Below are 22,431 nucleotides of genomic sequence, written 5' to 3' on the forward strand. Positions count from 1 at the left end.
TCACTGTCAACAATTCAGGAAGAATGGAGAGCCCTCAAATATTGACCCTTCGAGTTGTATTGTTATTTTTCAACTTGTTTTTGCCTGTTTACGTATTCCATTAACCTTAAGCGATATCCTAAGAAAATAGAAAAGGAACTGAGTTGAAAATTTACAATTTGAAGTAGGGAAAAAAGAGTGTAATTCGATGTTTTTTTCAAAATATTCTAGAAATATTCCAGAAATATTCCAGAAATATTTACAAATTGTTTGTCTTGCAACCGCACGTGCAAGAAAATGCTTCCTTAGTTAGCAGAACAAAGTGCGTACGTGAAGTTCCGTCCGTGGCAGCGAATGCATGACTCGAAGATACACGAGACGAAGAAGATACAAATATGCAAGTCTGATAATATTTTATAGGACTATGGACTAAGAAGAGAATATAAACAAAATATTCAATATTTTTTTTTTAAAAGCAAATCAAGTTCACATTTCTGTCTCTATATTTTCAATTCTTTTTAGAAATTATAAACGAAGTGCATACATAACTCAGCTCTACTGCTGGGATGCAGCATCTTTGATACTCAAACTTTTTTGGCGTTCTACTTAGTTTATTGAGACAGATATCTTAATTGATAAAGAATCATTTATTGTGAGCAATTTTATGATCTTCTATAACTTTAGAATAACTATTGCTTGAAAACGGATGATCTATTTTGACATTCCCAGAAAATCTTTAATTTAAATGCTGTTTCTATTTGAAATTTCATGTAGAAACCAATTACAAAAAACAGAAAAATGTTTCAGCAATAATAAATATTTATTGACAACTATTCAATAAAATTCTTAGTCATTATAACTGTCAAATGCGAATTAGGTGTATCTACAATAGAACAAATTTTTGAGGTTGTTATATATTTTGTTAAGTCTAAAATATTAACAAAAAAACTTTAATCAATCCAGTCTACGTTTATATATTTCCATTGAATTTATAATTTTTCTTTATTTTTGAGGGTTTATTATTCTTTGATTTGTTTATTTATTTATATTGTATTTTATTACAAAGAATTATTGAAAGAAGTTAAGAAAAATTAAAATATATAAAAACTTATATAAACTAAACTATGTACAAAATTCGTTAGTATTTACATATATATTATTTGCAACCCAGGTTTGATTGAAGCTATCTGATGTTTTTGTCTCCAACAATCATATTCTTACGCTTTTATTATGCAATCTAATAACTCTGTCTTCTTGACATCTTTATCTATGTCGTTCATTGCAATAAATAACATTATTCTATATTCTACATATTTTCTTAAAAACAATGCAAATAAGTGCCTTTTATTTTCGTCTCTTTGGGGAATATGTTTAACCCACCTTAGTCGCGTAAGATTTATGTCAGTTGTTAAGATAGGGTCATTATAGAATTTGTAGAATGCATGATTGCATTTTATGTCCTTTAAACCGTATTTCCATTTTTCATCGTTCATGTCTCTGAGTTAAAATTCAGTAACGGATTGTCCAGTGTATCCTTAATTTGTATTTTTGTAATGTAAATAAATATACATAATATTTTAATTTACCAATATTTTAGAAACTATAACTTCTATTTGGATGAAGTATAACTGAAGTATTCGGAAGTATAACTTTCATTCAAGTGAGATTTTGGAAAGTATTAATTCCACAAAGACAGTAGGGAGTATATATATGATAGTACAATTTTCACTTGAATATAACGAAAGAAGTATAATTTTTACATGAATAATGCATAGGAAGTATAACTTCCAATTTAGTGATATTTTAGATGGTATAGATTCAACCTAGAAGTAAATTCGAATGTATAACTTTCATCCAGTGCAGTGTATATATAAATAGGAAGTAAGCTTTCTCTTAAAAAATGTTTTACTACTATTAAGTATTGCTCAATTTTTTTTTGGTTGTGGTGATCTTGAAGTGATAGTGAACTCTGAGGAAGAATATATATTACTCTGTTAATCGAGATGATAATTCAATCAATCAATTTTAATTAATTTCTATACTTCTTGCCCACGAATGATATTACATATATGTTTGGTTTAAGTAATTATTTTTAGATTTGTGGTTTCTATTTCTACATTTTATTTAAAAACATTTGTTTTTGTTTTGATATATCTCAGATCTAAAACTACTTATTTACTACAAATGGTAGTATTTGTAGCGCACCTTAGTAAACGCACTTTGCTGGTCAATTCAGCACGTCCCTACCTACTACATATCTTATTCTGTTTTCCATTGTGTTGTTGTTTATATCGATGACGAAACGATGCTGTTACTGATGCTGTTACTGATGCTGATGCATATGGCAGACTCCGGTTGTGGCTCTTAATATTTGTTTGTAATTTATAAAGATGAAGTGTTGGAAGTCAAAAGTAAGGGAATTAATTTACAAAAGACGGCAAATGAAGCTAAAGTTGAAACTCATTAGAAACACGTAGTCGAACGTTTTGTGAGTCTTGTGGATGGGGAGAAATGATGGCAAGAAAGTCGAAGCAGAAACTTAATGGGCTGCGTAAAGAAAATCATTTCGAATCGGAGTACACGTAGGTTGAGCATAACGAGTTGAGTCGACTCTTAACAGGCCATTACGACATGCGTTTTTGGCAGTGGGAGCATATACGAGTATCAGGAGGAGCAGCTGCCATATATGCTGCTGTCTTAAGGCGCAGTGTTACAGATCAGCCTAAATCAACAGCTACGAAAACGAGATACAAACGAATCAGTTGAACTTTAGCGAAACAAGCAAAACAAACTCGAATAAAGCATAACTGAAAAGCGAACCGAAAACAGTTTACAATTTATAATTTGTTTGAATGGTGATGTGATGTGGATGTGGATGTGAAGTTGTTGGCGGCGCGGCAATCGCCCTGCAGCCAAGCTACGCCAATTGTTGCTATGCAGTTGCACAGCAGTGCGTGGGATTTCCTGTTGGAGTTAAAAAACAACAAAAAAAGGAAGACAAGGATGTGAATGGTTGTGAATTTTAATTTCTAACTATAAATATCTTAAAATAAAATTTGATTGCTTTTCCATATCTCAGTTTTTTGTTTTTCTTTTGCGTTTTTATTGGCGAAAAAATTTCAACTCAGTTTTTTCCCACTGTAAACATTGTAAATTTTATATCTGTGATTTGTGTCATGTTACGATAAATTCATTCACACGACATATAATATTTATTTCAATGCATCCATAAATATTTTAATGATGCCTGCATCAAAAACAAACATTGGAAATACTAACTGTCAAGCATTATTCATTCCTGTCCATAAACTCCGAAATATATTTCAGTATCTGAAATGTAAACAAATCGTCAAATCTGAAGTTGTGTGCAGGCAGCGACTGTACACTTGGGCCGCAGCTAATGTGGCCGTCCTTCTTCACATTTTGACGTGTTTTTGTTTTGCTTTCAAATTTAATTTCGAAGCCGAACTGATAATCAAAACAGAATTAACAATAACAATAATACCAAAAATGTTGAGGAAGAGCGAAACGCTCCGAAAACATCGGATTTTCAAATGCGTCGCTCCAAGAAGTTTTCTCCGTTAAGACGTACATAGCTATTAGGTCGTCTGTCATGCTGCCACTGGTGCCCGCATTATTGCTTTCCATTGTGAATTAGCTTCAATTATTGGTAAAACGAGAATTGTGAAGTCGGTTAAAATTTGTTTTTCCTCTTGTTTTTCGTAAATTCAGAAAAAGAAATAAAAAAAAATTAAACAGTTGTTTTCTTGACCAGTTGACGAATTCAATTTTGGGTAAATGCATGGCATATATAAGGTTATATGGTGGTGGGTTGTTTTATAGGTCTGTTTCATGAACGTCTTTGACTTCTATGTTAGATGACTATTTCGGCAGCGATTGAAATAAAACGCGGGAAACTGCCGCGCTCTACTCGTTCGCATACACAGCGGCGACTATTGTTTGGTGTGCACTGAAGTCGAACAGAAATTTGCCTAATTAAACCTTCACACCCTGGACCATGTGGCCCGGGCCTGCGGCACTGTTCTCTTCACGTTTTTCATTTTTCATTTCTCAATGCGAGCAACAGTCAATTACTTCGATGCATAATTGTTATTATTATTTTTCACTCGTAGAACAGTAAACAATGACGTACGGGACAATTAAAATAGTGTAAAAATAAAACTGTGGCATGTTTTCAATTTATTTCGTGCAGTACCCGCACTCTAGATTCATTCTAGTTTCAGTCACTCAGTAACTCAGTTACTGAGTATCTCGAACTGGTAGTAGGTGATAGTAACTGGAATTCTTTACATTTCTCGGCTTTCAGTTAACACGTAACAGTTAAAAGGAAAACTGGTTGAAGCACAGAATAATGAATAAATAAACCAGAAAATAGTGTGGAAAGCATAATGTGGAAAATATGGAAAAGTAGAAAAAACAACAAAAAGTGAAAAATACGTCAGCGAGTGTTACAACAGAACGGAGAGGTTACTGACCTGAAATTGTATTATGATTGGAAAACAGGTTAATGCTTGAAAATAGTGAAACAGTGTTTGTGGAAAATCCGGTAGCTAAACAAGAATTTATAATAGAATGACAATTAAGTAGCGAAAGCAACAATTATTTTATGAACTAAAATAAATTACAAATATTTTTATCCACTGAAAATAAATTCAATAAGACCGCGTAAAATAATGCATAGTAAAATAAGAATAAATTAAATGGGTTTAAAAGATATTTATATTGATATAAAGCAAGCAACTAAGTAAGAATGAATTTTCAATGATTTTTTTTTTCAAAAACGTTTTTCATTTTATTTTATCAATCTAATGATATCATCGCAAATTACTATTGATATTCTTAAAATGCAGCGCTGATATTTTATTCAGTGCAGATATGTTAAATGGATGACACAACACATCTAAACCCTATTTTAAATTATTCTACTTTTATCACCACAGATGCAGAGAGGTGATATGGATTGAGTTCAATCCCTACAACTCGTCTAAAAAATAACAGTAAATACTGCTTTAAGTACAATAAATTAGAAAATAACAAAATTGTGAATTTAAACAAACCCTATAAACCCAAATAAATTCTATTTTAATAAAAATAATCGATAATTATTAGAAAAAAAATAAAAATTAATTTTCGTTTCGTATTAACCTTAGTAAAGCTAAGTATATATGCAGAGCACGTTTAATAGTAGAAATATCCAAAAGTTGAGATTATGTTCTTATTTGATAATGGACCCAGTAATTCGTATATAGACCCAGTAACATTTTAACGTTTCCTCTTTTTTATGAACTGAAGTATATAGCGCCTGACTTAATCACTTCTTCTTGCTTATGCATTGAAGTATTTGGTACCTCACTTAATCACACTCCATGTTTTTAAATGTATATTCATGTTTCTTTAAAAATTGGTCTGATGATTTGATATCGTTCTTCTTGGATTCGATTTAGTTGAATGTCAGATAATTTAATATTGCATTATTAATACTGATCTCTTCAATTTTTCTAATGAATTTAGAATGATCCATCATTCATGTAATGTTTAACTGCCAGAAACGTTTGATCTTTATGAGATCTAATCTGAATATAATATGGTACATTTATTATTGTTGTTCTGAAATGTTTGAAGTTGTTCGTTTATTTATTCTAATACCTTACCTAACGTTATACAATTGTATAAATAGATGTATGATCTATATATATGTATTCCATTGCACAAGTATTGTATATTATTTTTGACCGAGACTCTGTTCCAATCCGAACTGAACTTTTCCGTGTTGAATCGTTTATGAAATGTTTTTTTAATATGGTTAGTTACTTATGTATCTAAATAGGTTCGTAAGATCCGATCAGGCACCATGTCTTGATTTGAAGGTACCACAATATGACGACTAATAAACTGAATGTTTTTATATATGTTTTTTTTTATATATGGGCTTTTAATGTGGACATACTATGGTGTGCTGCTGGTAAGCCATAAGTCACAAGTATTTGACGTTAACTGGCCATTTTGTGACTTTGTAAGATAACTGCAGCTCTTAAGAATTTTGTTATCTTCTTCTTGTGATGAATAGTTTGTATTTTTGTGGGAAAAGATTTTAATTTTACATTTACTGAAAAATTATATTAATTATTAATATGCTATTAGTGCTATACAATTATTTTGCATTTTTATCAGAGCTGAATAAGAGAGTATCACCTATATATGATGATAGAATTATAGGTGCCAAGTTTGGAATACCAACCCCGAGAACACGTTTTATAATATTAGCAAGTATTGAACTTTCGATTTTGTGGGACTCTTGCATCGTTCGCTAGTTCGATTGAAAGATAATAGTCAATTCGAAACCATTGACTATGTGCTGACTATAAGTCTATTTACTTCTTTCATCTATTCTCGATTGTATGGGAATTGTGAGTTTAGAATAATCGCATATTACAATTTCTTTGTAATAAATTCTATCATTTAATTAAGCTTTAAAAATTTTGTTTGCTAAGTTAAATTTCTATTGATAGAGTTTGCATGCTTTTAGTCTTTGACAAACGTTATTCCAAAAAATATTTGGTTGACAGAAGACTCAAAACAGTGACTTTTATGATAAGAGGACTTTTGATCAAATAAAATTTAGAAAACAATAAATAGTGTTAATAAAATTTGAGTCCTTGTTTTTAATATAAACAATGAAAATGAATTTGTTATGATTCAAAACACAAAATTTGAATCCTCAACTTCTATTAATTGACATTCATTTAACTTGGTACATTGAGTCCAAAATTACTCAATGGTGAAAAGCAAATATTATGCATATAACATTTAATTTTGAAGCCTATTAATAAAATAACAAATACCTTGAAGCCGCTATTAAATTTAAATTTATAACACACGAAAAAATTTACTGAATACATAATAAAAAATTAATTTTGTAATAAAATCATTTATGTTGAATCTCATGTAAATTTTATTAACATATATTCCCCAGGCTATATTCCCCAGCATTTACTCGTTTATTAGTAAAATGAAATGTTTAACTTATTTTAGAATACTTTTTTGATTTTATAAATGCATAAATAATTTCCTGTTGGCCATAAAACTAATTTGAATAATTCTCTCTGATTTCAGATCCCACATCAGATGCACTCGAACCCAATACGTTAGACCGCATAATTATGGAAATTCCGCAAATACGCAAAAACGCAAAAACGCAATATTAAATCCTAAATACGTAAAACATGAATGATTTTGTGTCTAAAATCAAAATTCAGCAACTGAAGTAGCACTACTTCAGAGCCATCAATAAAATAATTAGTTATAAAAATTAAATAATATATATATAAAATTTAGTAAAGGTGTTGTGCATAGAGAAATTATCTTAGTGTTTTCGAATTGTGTATAAATCTAGTAAATAATATTATTAATATATGTAGAAAAAGTAAAGTTTAAATTTAAAGAAATTTTTAAATATTTGTTGTGTTCCCTTGAAAACAGCAAAGTTTTTGATAAAAATAAAATACATCCATTGTTACACTAAAACTTGAAAATTATTCATCACGGAGTCTCTGGAGCTACATAGTATGGAAACCAATATGGATATATTACCAAGCGGGAATATATTTAGCGAATTGGAGCGCATTTGCACCACAGGCTACTTCTCATCACAACCTTCTATTGAGGATCAATGGCAACAGGTACATAAAAATTGATTATACTTTAGATTCTAGATCTAAATGAAATCTAAAAAAATTTTATATCGTTCAATATATACTTCAGTTATAAAACTTAATATACTTACAGTTAAGAATTTAATTGTTTTAATACTAAGTGCGTCACTTCTAACAGTTTTTCAAAGTAACTAGAATTCGAAAATTTGCTTACTCGAACATACTAAAGCTTCCAACCATGCACCCGACTTTGGAACGGAATAGAATCCCAAGTCACTTTCAACGTAAAATCCGAAATACATCCAAAGTCATTACGATATCATTTGATGTTTTTCTGCTTTGTCAGTTCTTTCTAATAAGATTTTAGTAACTTCTCTGTTAACACATAACATACGGTTTTAGTTTTGAATATCAGTTTATTAGTTTCTATCTATCTTCGTCATACAATACAATAAAATAATAAAATAAAAAATATGTATCTCCAGGCCATTCTGACAGCTGTGTGTCATTTTCTCTTTTGTTTGGCACATATATATTTGATATATTTGTTTGTCACAAAAATTACTTATCTTCTTTTTAACGATTGTATCCCAGAGATAATTGTAAATATTACTTTTTATACTTCTAATTGGGATCTAATCAACAAACTAGGTAACTGTTACATAGAATGTATATATGTATATCTGTCATACATAAATCAAGTTGATGTAAAAAAATGCATATATCATAGAGTTATTTTATTGGTAAAGTAACTTATTGGTAGAGCTTAACCCACATATTAACATGTTCTTAACATACGTAGAAAAATAACCCGCCGATAACTGCTCCATTAGAAACATTTTCATCGGTACCAATTGAAGTTGTATGTTTAGATACAAATATCTCCTTATCGAGGTGCAAGGCCCATGTAAATTGCTGCTGTTTTTTAAATCACAGCATTATACATAAATGCAACTCCACATTGACTAGAAGTGTAGGTGGTAACCATCGCTACCACGACATTTTCTTACGGAGAGAACAATGTACTCAATATTGTCCAATTTTCGAATCCTGCTGTGGGGTGTCGCAAGTGAAAACCCACAGTTATACTCTTAAATAGTACGAGTTAATGGTAGTTGCATGCTAGTTGTCTTTTACGTATACATGCCTCATATTGGGAATATTCCAACTGTCATCCCGAAAGGGGGGCAAAGAATTTAAAAACGGGCGTGGAATCTGAAGATAGGTATTGAAGTCGTATTTGAATTATTATATAAATCAAGACCAAGTGTTATATGTTGTGTTAAAGCCTTGCATTCAGTTATACTCTAAAATAGTTCGAGTTAATGGTAGTCGACTTTTACGATATACATGCCTTATCTAGGAAATATTTCAATCGATATCACGAAGGGGGGGAGCAAAGAATTTAAATATGTGTGGAACTTGAAGATAGACAATTGAATTGTTTTTAAATTATTATCTAAATCAAGGCCAATTGTTATATGTTATATGAAAGCCGAATCCTCTTACTTAGATAATATGCAAATGAAGTTCAATTTAGTCGGTAGTTTCACACAAACCTATAATCATTAAAATCATAGATTGATTTAAAGGTCATTGCAATACATTGAGGTTGTTTGATCTTCTTCTTCTGTCCCATATTATTTAGTTCTCTCCAGCTACAGCTATTTTAATTTGACTACGAACTTGCGCAAAGTTTTCTTCAAAAAGAACTTGCGTTGCTATCAAATTTCGAAATAAGTGCAAAATCGTTTTAGCTTGCGTTATCTTTTTTTGGGGGTTTATAACAAATTATTTTATCTACATTTAAAATTCAATTCAATAAAAGCGCTTGCATAACAAAATAAATATTGATTCTAGAATTTTGTTTGCACACAGAAATGTAAACGAAAACGTCTAAAGTTAGCATTTGTACTAATACTTTTTTAATGAATTATTTTTTTAACGAAACTAAACATTTTACGAATATTACTACCAAATTAAAGAAAAATATAATTTAAAAATTATTTGTGGTTCTAGATATGTATGGTATGATCATAAGTATCTCACAAACACACTCGCCAGTGTAGTCTATCTGGCAAAGTAAACATTCAAACATTCCAGCCACAAACGGTTTGCAATTTCATGCAAAAATGAGTAGTTTCCATAAGTGAACTTACCCGTACACATGGAACTATAGCCACAGATACATAATATGTATCTATATATATGTATATAATGTACATATCTATCTATATACGCCCATGTACATAAAGTATACACAGCTCATGATGTGTGCTTAATAAAACTTAATTTATTAAAGTGATAATTGGTTTTTGGTAATAAAAACAAATTGAATTGAAGGAAAATATTAAATTTATTTTTACCATAATTTTATTTTAGCGAAAATTTTCAAAATTTCGGTTATTGAAAACAAAACCATTTTCAATACAAAATACAGAAACCAAGAACTCTTGCATGTACTAAATGAATTATTTAATTTGAAACTACAAATATTTGTGGAATTTAGTTGCAAAGAATTTGAGATATAAAATAAATATAAATTTTTATAATCGAATTTGAATAATCAAAACGAACTGCCTGTCTGCCACACGGCACACACCCGTGAAGGAGTCGGAAAGGAACCCAAGACATTCACTTGCAATAGAGACAAGTGGTAGAATACTTGATGTACTCATTTCAATATTTTTAATTGGTTGAAGAAGTGATTTATACGTAAATTCAATATCAACTTGAAGTTATTTTGGGAAAGTACAATAATAATTTCAGCATAATTGAACGCTCCGTGAGGCACAGCAAAGCTCAAATATCTTATGGGTTTCTTATGGAACATTTTTTACTGCTCCGGGGCCGGTGATAAGAGTTGTGCGAAAGAGCTTATCACCAACAGTTGATTGCAGTTATATTATATTTATTTTTTTTTTTTTTAAATAAATTTTTGTGTACTTTTTTTGTTTTGTTTTTGTTAAGTTATCAGTTTTTAAATTCAGTTTCTTTTGCATTCTGACGCTTGAAATTCCTGGTATCAAGCAAAATTCTAAAGTGATATCGAGACATTCTGATTAGCCTGCCAACAGCTAAAGTTTGTAGTATTTGTAAATATGTACTTTTATTTATTATTACTGACTGCACTTTCCTTAAATATCATTTTATTTCCCAATATAGGCCCGATTCGGCAGTTTAATATTCCTGTGATATGTGATATACGCGTACCGTCATCAATGCTATGCTTTCTTCACTGCTGGAACTCTTACTGTGATTAATCAGAATTTCTTATTAAACTGCACCTTTTTATCATGGTTGTTTATTTTTAATTTATTAATGTATATATTTTATTATTTATTTTTTAATGCTTCAGAATTTCAGATAATGAAAGAACAAAAGCTTCATTATTAATAACATAAATAAGAATATTTAACACTGGAATAATTGTTTAAAAATAAATATTTGCGATAAGGTATGAATAATAGTAAATATAAAAAAATTTGTTACTAAATAATTGGTGCGTGTTTGTGTGTGTGCTTGTGTGTTCACAGAAATATAAAACAATAATAAATGATTGTATATCAGTAAATGTTTGTAAACATTGTTATTTGCTTCTATGCATAAAAATGATACGCTAATGTAACCAACCACTACATTAAAAATACAACAATTGTGCAAGATTAAAATAATGATGACCGAACACTGTTCCGTTTAAGCAGTTTACAGGTGTATCTAATAAAAATACTATCACTTGGTTACTACAATTTTTATGGAGTGCTATTGACTTTTATGTTTGTGGTTTGAGTTGTCTAGGGTAAATAGAGCACAATATTCATCAATCTAAAATCGTGATCAGAAGCGCCAAACCACACGCTTACAAGCCAATCGTCCGTTCCGTTTTATGTTATGTGGCCGAAAATTATATTTTAACGACAGCAGATGAAAATCTAAACAGAGTTTTCGAAAGGAAGGAGCTGAGAAAGAGCTATGGTTGCATAGCTATTGGAGGTACTGAAGATGTTGTAAAGTTCGCAATGTCTAGCGCTTGAGTTGGATCGGACACGTCATGAGAATGCAGGCTGATATACCATAAAAGCAAATAGTCCATTTCACGTCGTATAACGACTGCAGCACAGGTAAGCTACGTATAAGATGACTCCAGGTATCCAAAATAGAAGGCCTAAAACAGCATGCAAAGCAGAATGGAGAGAGTTAGTTGATGCAGCTAAAGCTCAGCCTGAGCTGTTACGCTGATAATGATGACTTATTAAGCATCAATCAATTCTCTTCTTTAATATTTTCTAATTAAAAGATCATCTTAAAAGTAATTATACTTGATATTATACATATTAGATGTTCTGTTATAATTACATCGAATGATAATATGAAAGAAACTCATTAAATGCTGTCGTAGCTGTTGAGTCTACACTTAACTAAAATCTATTAAAAATATAATTAACAAGATTCACATCACGTTGCACATAAGATAGTTTAATTTTTACTATATACATATATGTATCTATATATATATATATATATAGTTAAACGAACTTGAAATAATTTGCTACAAAATAATATTAAAATATCGTTTAAAAAAAATTTCAAGTAATAAAAATATTATATTTTTAACAAATAATTTCTATTAAAGTAACTAAAAACACACGTTTTGATTTATTTTATTTAAGTGAAAACATTATAAAAATAACTCACTGGAAGAAAAAATGGTTTTAACATTATTTTTATAGTTCGAGCAACATTTTGGCAATATTTTGAGTTTTGACCATAAATTAAAAAATTAATGTGAATGACCATTTACATAAACACCGCTGCATTATATTACATTCGATTATAAATAAGGAAAATTCAGAATTCTTTAAATTTTGTTAATTTTGTTAATTTTGGTACTAAAACTAAAATAGGTTCTCCTGCGTGATTTCAGTCTAAACACACGCAATTTGTTTATATCTGAGACTTTATTTAGCTCAATTAAATATAAACAAATGCCAAGATACATTTACGCATGTTCGAGATTTGTTTACTTTATAAACTCATATCTAATGTAGCGCACGATCCAATCTAGCGTAGCTGCGAGATTATTGATGAGATAATTTTGTTTGATGCTATCATTTCTACACACTGCAATTATTGTTCCTACATATGTATTTACAAACTATTAAATCCAAGTGGCTGCAATGAAATGAACAAAAATTAAAATTCCAAAATATCCGAAACTATATCCGAAACATAGGGTTGCATGGTTAAAGTATCTTACAGTTCATTTTATGTAACCCCGTTTTCGAGTATCTGAAGAAACGCGCTCTTAATTTCTCTTATATAATCTCGCCTCTTGTGTTCTTAATTTGTTGTATAAATTTCATAAAATTTTTTGAATATTTTTATTTTATAAAGTAAACATATTAAAAAGTTTATCTTTTTTGTTGCTGTGAATGAAATATTTGAAATTAGATGTTTTTTTGTATCATTTATTATTAAGATCTTGTACAATGAATTTTTATGCTTTTAATCAACTTAAAATTTTCCAGAAGGATTCTAATTTCAAAAATTTTAGTTTAATAAAGAGGAAGAGAAATGTGTTTCATCTAATATTATTCAACTTACTCTGATCGTGTACTGGAAGCTGTTACTTAAGATCTCATATCAAGATTAACGTGCAAGCAATCTCAAATTTTTTTCTCTAATTAACAATTAACTTCAACTTGAATAAAACATTATTTATTAAATTATTATTTAATTTATTAAATAATATAATAAGTTGTCCAATTAGTAATTCTGATTTAGCAGAACAGTTTCAAATAGAATTTCCATCTAAAGTATCATATATTCAGTGCAAGATTTGCCATTTTACAATATGGTTTGTTTAACAAACGCTGAATATGTTACATTTCTGGAAACTTACTTTAAACATAGTGACGATTTTTCGTATAGAGTTTTCTTCAGCATATTTCTTGCTTGGTGAATAAGTCATCGTATGAATGAAGTCATCGTATTTGGAATACTATAAATCTACACCAAACAGTCGATAAACTATTTCATCCACAAAAAGACATTTTATAAAATAGCATTTTGTCTAGTGCTTTGATAAGTCCATACTTCTTTGAAAGTACGGATCTGATGATAACCATTACTTTTGATGACTACAAATACATAATTATCATTTTATTGTTGTCAAATTAGATATATAGGTCTGTGATTTTAACAGGAAGGTGTCACTAGGCTTGTGATATAGTCTCTTTTGGATACATTGTGCGTAAAATTTCCCAAATATGTAGTTCACGTTTTGATAATGTGAATTAGCCATTCAACTTTCTATATATTATTTAATTTACTAACACAATATATGAATTTTTTTAAACTATCCATGAAATAGTTTTCATAGTTTTATCAGTACTTTTAATGCTTCAAAATATTTTGACAAATATATAGTATTCCGTTAAATGCGAAAATTCGACTTGTAGCTGTAGAGTCACTTATGTTGAGGGCTACAAATGGAATGGACTTATTATTTCAACTTGTAAGAATATTTATTTTCTTTATACTTATAAACCTTTTTATTCATAAAGCATAGTCTTTGTGTCCTTGCATGAATATATATATATATATATATATATATATGATCCGTATTTCCTTTTTCGTTTGACTTCTTAAAAATGATTCAGATATCGCATTCTTAAAGTTTTCTTTTTATTAGATATTTATTTGAACCACTATGTTTTACAAAGTCAACAATTAATAACAATTACTATAATTTAGTGAAACTTAAACAAAGAATTCCAGAACTGACCCTTAATTCTAAGCTAATACTTTTCAGGTTGTCTGATGTCTCTTACTATTTAATTATCAGTAATTATTGTCATTTTAAGTACATGGAGGTGCATAATTGATCTGTAGGACTTTGCGCAACAAAAAAAAATGATAATGACAGACTGATATTAAAATGATATAGTTCTTAGGTAAAATAAAATCATGTCAATAGTGAAATGAATGAAAGCGAAGCTATAAATTACATCAGTAATATCCATATTTATACAAGCAGACAATGTCGTAATTAATTATTGGAACGGATGTTATTCTTCTATTTTCCAATATCCGTTTTGTGTTATTTGTGTGTTTGTAGCCTGTTTTCATACAGATACATTCATAATTGTATCTGTATAGCTCCGATTAGCAGATTAGTTTTCTTTAGCAGAAGAGCCGCATGCTAATGCTTCTTTTCAGTTCACTTGACTTGTATACTTAATGTTTTATTTGGGGAATACATGATTTTATTTGAAATGCATTTAGGGTACCGCTGCATTGAGAGCCCTTCGCTTTGTAAAATTAAAATTATGAAATTGCATATTTCACATGTTAATAATGCTACACATGTATTTGTTTTTATTTTCGTTTGACTGAGAAATTATTTTAATTGAAATAATTTGGTTCATGTTTTAGGGTTCATTAGAATTTTAATATATTTTGAGATGAATTATGCGTTGTGGTTAAAAAAAATTGGATGAATTATAAGTTCGTCAAATACTTATAATGTCACTTCATGAACTTGAGAATCATTTAATTTCTATTGAATATAGGACTACAAATAATAATATCTGATTTCTCTGTATCATTGATTGAACTGTTTCCTACTCTCCAATTTTTTTTTTATTCTTTATTTCCATATTGTTATGAGTCGTCTGTATTTGTTGTGACCTTGAGGACTTCAGTCTAATAACACACGATATATTTATTGGAGATCTTTTATAATGGATCAACAAAAATTCTCTACTATATGCGGTTTTTAATTTTAACTGCTATCGCTTCATAAACGTTTTTATGTACTGTTATAAACTCTCGGTAATAGCATGGTCTGCGAACTTATAAGATTCCCAACAGAACTTGAAGGTCATTTATTATTTACCATTTAGATTATTTCGGTGATGTTAGATATTTATTCCGGCTTATTTGTCAATTGTTTTCATCACTGTTTGACTAAATTTGTACATTCTTGTGTGTTAAATAAGTGGGTATGTTGTTTAGATATATGTGCAAAGAATCTATAGTCTCAAGGTCTGCTTTCTCTACGATTTGGCTTTGTCGCATATTGCAACTATTATTGGAAAACTTTTATAGTATTTATCGCATCGTGATAAACTAAAGGCTCAGTTAGTCGGTACATACCGTAAGAACTTAAGCGAACTTCAGCCAAAGCGAAATGCAGAAACAATCACAACTGTATATTCCCTTTAACTTAAGTTCTTACTGTACGTAACGATTAATTGAGCCTTAAATCTGTCTGAAGTTCTCTAAGGCAGTTTATTCAGTTCAGAAATGGCGGTCAAATGGTCAAATGAAGCGGTATTTATTTCTTTCTTATTACGAAATTAAATTCTAAAATTCATTTTCATCAACATTTAAAATATAGTCTGTAATAAGACTAAGATAATTCAATTTTTAAAGCACATACATATATATCAAGATGTAAATATCAATAGTAAATATATTACCACAAGGTTATTGACCAACTGCATTAATATTGTTTTTGTTTTTTATTTGCGTTGTATGTATGACGCAGCAGACGTTCGCTTGTTGGCTCTTCAGAAACATAACACACCCGAACATTGATGGACATCTACCTAAATTGATGGTCTGACCTTTTATGAGTTTTGTTGTTGGTTGAAATTCCACTTTAAGTAAAATATTCAAAATTTCAATTAAGTTGATTGATTTTCAAACTAGTTTGGAAAATGAAGCAATAATTATTCTCTTTTTCTCAACATGAGAAAAAAGTATTAGGATTTGATACATAATGTATGTTTATTTAATAACCTTCCTTATTTAACAATAATGAATAAATTTTTGCAGCCCGAATGTGCATATCAAACCAATCAGTTTAATGTATGGTTTGCATAACGAAAATAAGGATATTGTCAAACATGTTTTCGTGGGTTGTGGTCCATTAGATGCTACACAAATATTTTAAAGTTTAGCTGCAGATCTCTAGTATATGTAGTGACTATGATGTGAAATGTAAATTGCATTAAATCTATATATAATTACGCTAACATAAAAGTTTGTTACCCCGTTTTAATTGTGTTGCCGTTGACATATATGGATAAAATTTATACCGTTGGAAAGGTGAAGACGTGCAGAAGAGCACAACGTTATTTTTTCGCATGTACGTTAACGGAAACACAGGTAAAAATGCGTTGGCGTAAATTTAGCGACTACAACAACAAAATACATGTGTTTTTCAAAGTTTTTTTTTGTGACGAATTGTTAATTGTTTACGGTGGATTTGTGTGTGCGATTTTTTTCCACTTTTGGAAAAAAGTGGACTTTGTGTGTTTGGACTTTGTGTGTTTGGACTTTGTGGATTCTGTTACAATCAGATTTTTAAAGCTCATTAAATTTCAAATATTGTTTGTGAATAAAAAAAACGCATTGAAGTAAAAATATCCTGTGATATCAATCGTTTTATTTGCATTGTGTGATAGTTAAATTTTAATTGTGATAAATTTTAATTTTGATAAATTTTAATTGTGAAATGTGGATAGTTAAGGTTAATGAGTTTGAAATTTTTAGATTTATTTCAAGTGTATTGTGTGATAGTTAAATTTTAATTGTGAATTGTGTGATAGTTAAGGTTAATTAATTGGTTGAATCGACATTAACAACACTTCAATTCGAGAGATATTCATTTTGTACAATGAAAGAACATTATGATAGAGTATGCAATGCACAAAAAGAGATTTGTATGGCAATTATCGTGAATCGTGATACAGATATACGAAGATATAATATTTACGACTATAGATGATGAACCACCATTTGAGAGAAATATGATATCTTTTTTAAAAACAAATGGTGTAGTTAAGAATGTATTAGTATTAGATTCTGCTTTGGAACCATTGGCATATCCTTTACTATTCCCAAATGGAGATTTTGGTTGGCACGTTAATATATCGCATAACGTGCAACATAATTCTAATGGTAGGCAGATTCGAAATAAAGTTACAATGTTACAATTTGCATGCTTCAGATTTGCAATAAGGGATCAATTTAGCTTTTTGCATAAATCGCAAAAACTATTTTTGCAATACATTGTTCATATGTATGTGAGAATAGAAGTATGTCGACTACATTTTATAAGACAGAATCAAGTAAATTTGAGGGCAGATGTGTATAACAATATTAGTGATTATTTGCAAACGAATCAAGTAGGAGATGGTAGCTTAGGTCGTAAAGTGATTTTGCCTTCATCCTTCACTGGGTCTCCGAGAAACATGTATCAAAATTACTTAGATGCAATGTCAATTGTTCAGTACTTCGGCAAGCCATCGCTTTTTGTTACAATGACTTGCAATCAGAATTGGGCGGAAATTGTATATAATATTGATCCTAATGAATCATCTCATTTCAGGCCTGAAATAGTTGTGCGTGTATTTAAATCGAAGTTAAAAGAACTCATTTCTGACATTTGGAATAAATATATTTTTGGCAAAGTTGAGGCTCTTATATATACAATCGAATTTCAAAAAAGAGGTTTGCCTCATGCTCACATTTTGATAACTTTATGTGAAAATGACAAAATTGTCGGGCCGGCTGATATTGATAAAATAGTTTGTGCAGAGATACCGGATAAAAATTTGCAGCCAAAATTACATGAATTTGTTGTCAAACAACACCATGCGGTGTTTTGAATCCAAGCTCTGTATGTATGCAAGATGGAAAATATTCAAAACAATTTCCAAAGGATTTTGTACAATTAACGAAAGAATCAGTTAATGGTTATCCGTTGTATAGACGGCGCGATAATAATGTTTCCGTTGATGTTAGAGGAAAATCTTTAGATAATCGTTATGTCGTTCCATACAACCCGTATTTGTTTGCAAAATATAATTGTCACATTTATGTCGAGGTGTGCACTTCCGTCAAAAGTATTAAGTACATATATAAATATGTATATAAGGGTTTTGATAGTGCAACTGTTTTAATTCAAAGTGAAAGCACAAACGAAAATGACTAACAAGTACAAGTTGAAGTAGATGACGTTAGAAATTTTTTGAATGGTCGATATGTGGGATCAACTGAGGCTATGTGGCGAATATATAAATTTCCTATGCATTTTCAGTCTCATATTATAATTCGTCTTGACATTATTTTGACACAAAGACAAAATATTATATTTCGCGAAGACCAAGAAAGACAAGCAGTAGAAAATCCTAAGCTTACGAAGCTATTAGCTTTCTTTCAATTGAATCAAAGTGATTCATCTGCTAATCAATATACGTATATAGAAATTTCATTGCATTATGTTTGGATTGATAGTAGAAAATCTTGGCAAAAAAGACAACGAGGAGGAGATAAAATTATTACTCGGATGTATATGGTGTCTCCCAAAGAAATTGAGCAATTCCATTTAAGATTATTTTTGTTGCATGTAAAAGGGCCAAAATCATATGAAGATGTGCGTACATTCAATGGAATTGTTTATAGGACATTTATCGAAGCATGTCATGCTAGGGTAATTGCGTCCAATTATAACGAGTGGAGAGTTTCTCTCAATGAAGCTAAGACATTTAACTCAGGAAAACAAATGCGTAATTTGTTTGCGATTAATTGTGCCTTCAATATTCCAGCAAATGCATTAGCGCTTTGGGTGGAATTTAGAGATCAATTAAGCGAAGATTTCGTTAGAGATGGTTGTAGTGTAGATGTTTCTTTTAATAGAGTATTATTGGAAATCGAGGATATTTTGTTAACACATAATGTTACATGTACGTCACTTGGTTTGCCTACACCTACAATAATGCCAGAATTTGCTGATCTCGATATTTTTGATCCTTTCGTAGAAGAATGTTTATTTAATGAGCTTTATGATTGCGCAAATAATGAACAGCGTGATACTATTGATAAAGTTATTCGTGAAGTTCAGTATTACGATACAGGATCAAATGTGTTTTGTTTGACATCCCATGCAGGTTGTGGGAAAACATTCACACAAACGGCTATAATTTGTAAATTAAATTCCCTTAATCTTCGCTGTATTTCGTGTGCATTTAGTGGTATTGCTTCCACTTTATTGATTGGTGGAAAGATACTCCATAATGTTTTTAAACTGCCTATAAATCTGATGGAAAATACAGTTCCGAATATAAAAAAAGTAGTAGTTATGCCAGATTTATTAATTCGGCGGCATTATTTATAATAGCAGTAACGATTGCAAATTGTATTACGAGTTGGGCAGAATTCCCGTTTTTCAATCATATAACGTTAACTCAAAATATGAGAGCACTCCCCGAAGAGTTGGAATTCGTTCAATTTCTAAAGAGAATTGGCAATGGTGAAGATTTAGTAGAAATTCCAGCAAATTTGATAGGTGTTGAATCTAACACAGTACATGATATTTTTGGAGATATTAATGAAACCATTTTATCAGATAGAATGTTGAAGTCAGTTGTGTTAGCTCCAACTAATGCAGATTGTGGACTTATCAATAACGATGTATTGAATCGCATCGCTGGTGAAAAAAAGGTTTACTACAGTTTTGACAGAATTATTTGCGAGGATAACAGTGAGGTGTGCAACTATCCAGTAGAATTTTTGAATACTTTGATTGTAAGTGGTTTGCCACCACATAAGTTGGAGCTCAAGATTAATGCGATAGTTTTGTTAATTCGAAATTTAAATACGTAGCAAGCATTAGTGAATGGGACGAGAATGCGAGTCAAAGCAATGCATAATAACACAATAGATTGTGAAGTACTCACTGGAGTTGCTCGCGGAAAACGTGTTTTGATTCCACGCATACACTTGACGTATTCAGGGACTGCACTGCCATTTAATTTTCAAAGAACACAGTTTCCACAGTCATCAGCGCATTTGCTATGACAATTAACAAATCCCAAGGACAGACATTTGATAGAGTTGGAATATTGTTGAGGAGACCTGTTTTTTCGCATGGTCAACTTTACGTTGCAGCCAGTTGAGTTAGATCATTTGACGGACTTAAATTTTATGTCAGTAATGAAGGTGGACAAGGTCATTTGGCTAATGATGAAAGGGTTTTTACAAAAAATATTGTTTACACTGAAGTTTTGAGAACTTCGTGATATAAAATATAGAATTATTATTATGCATTATTATCATTTTAGATTTCATTCAGTTTGAATGTTTTTCAATATTTAATTTTTTTCATTCGTTCATTTGCCAATTTCATTTCTTTGTTTCTTGCCTTCACTGCATACCGCGATTTGATTTCGTGATGGCAGAGTATAGGAATTTGTTTGATAATTAACACGGGAGCGAGATGTTGTGCAAAGTCGCATTGTCGAAATTATGCAATAAATTGACGCAATAAATTGCGTCAGAATTTCGAATTTCTTTAGAAGAAGGTGCTGTTCTACAAAATTGCTGATTCCTATACTGATAACTTTCCGATATCACCTGAAGAACAAATGTACGGAGCAGATGTTAAGATAATTTATTTGTTGAAAAGATTTCAAAATGGAGCATCAGTTCGAAATTTTATCGGTATTTCATTCAAACAATTCATCATATTTCATATTTTATACTAATTATTTTCTTTTTTCGCAGGTGCATATGTGGTCACATATGACGACAAATTTAAATTAAACGATTTGATTGGATTGATAATACAAGGAAGAATTAAGCCAAAACCAGAAACACAACAAATAATTTTGCACGAGATGAAATTATAAATTTTAATTTATTTTTTAAATTGTTTTCTACAACTTTCTTTAGATTTTGTTCATATTTTAATCAAATTCATCAATAAAATTTAAATACTATTAAAATAAATAAATTGTATTTTCTATTGGTCGAATTTCGACCACTGGCGACCCTAAGTGCATAAATAAATAATTCTATATTTTATATCACGAAGTTCTCAAAACTTCAGTGTAAACAATATTTTTTGTAAACACCCTTTCATCATTAGCCAAATGACCTTGTCCACCTTCATTACTGACATAAAATTTAAGCCCGTCAAATGATCTAACTCTACTCGCTGCAACGTAAAGTTGACCATGCGAAAAAACAGGTCTCCTCAACAATATTCCAACTCTATCAAATGTCTGTCCTTGGGATTTGTTAATTGTCATAGCAAATGCGCTGATGACTGGAAACTGTGTTCTTTGAAAATTAAATGGCAGTGCAGTCCCTGAATACGTCAAGTGTATGCGTGGAATCAAAACACGTTTTCCGCGAGCAACTCCAGTGAGTACTTCACAATCTACTGTGTTATTATGCATTGCTTTGACTCGCATTCTCGTCCCATTCACTAATGTTTGCTACGTATTTAAATTTCGAATTAACAAAACTATCGCATTAATCTTGAGCTCCAACTTATGTGGTGGCAAACCACTTACAATCAAAGTATTCAAAAATTCTACTGGATAGTTGCACACCTCACTGTTATCCTCGCAAATAATTCTGTCAAAACTGTAATAAACCTTTTTTTCACCAGCGATGCGATTCAATACATCGTTATTGATAAGTCCACAATCTTCATTAGTTGGAGCTAACACAACTGACTTCAACATTCTATCTGATAAAATGGTTTCATTAATATCCAAAAATATCATGTACTATGTTAAATTCAACACCTATCAAATTTGCTGGAATTTCTACTAAATCTTCACCATTGCCAATTCTCTTTAGAAATTGAACGAATTCCAACTCTTCGGGGAGTGCTCTCATATTTTGAGTTAACGTTATATGATTGAAAAACGGAAATTCTGCCCAACTCGTAATACAATTTTCAATCATTACTGCT

This window comes from Teleopsis dalmanni, chromosome 2 (genome assembly GCF_002237135.1).
Source record: "Teleopsis dalmanni isolate 2A chromosome 2, ASM223713v2, whole genome shotgun sequence".
NCBI classification, from domain to species: Eukaryota; Metazoa; Arthropoda; class Insecta; order Diptera; family Diopsidae; genus Teleopsis; species Teleopsis dalmanni.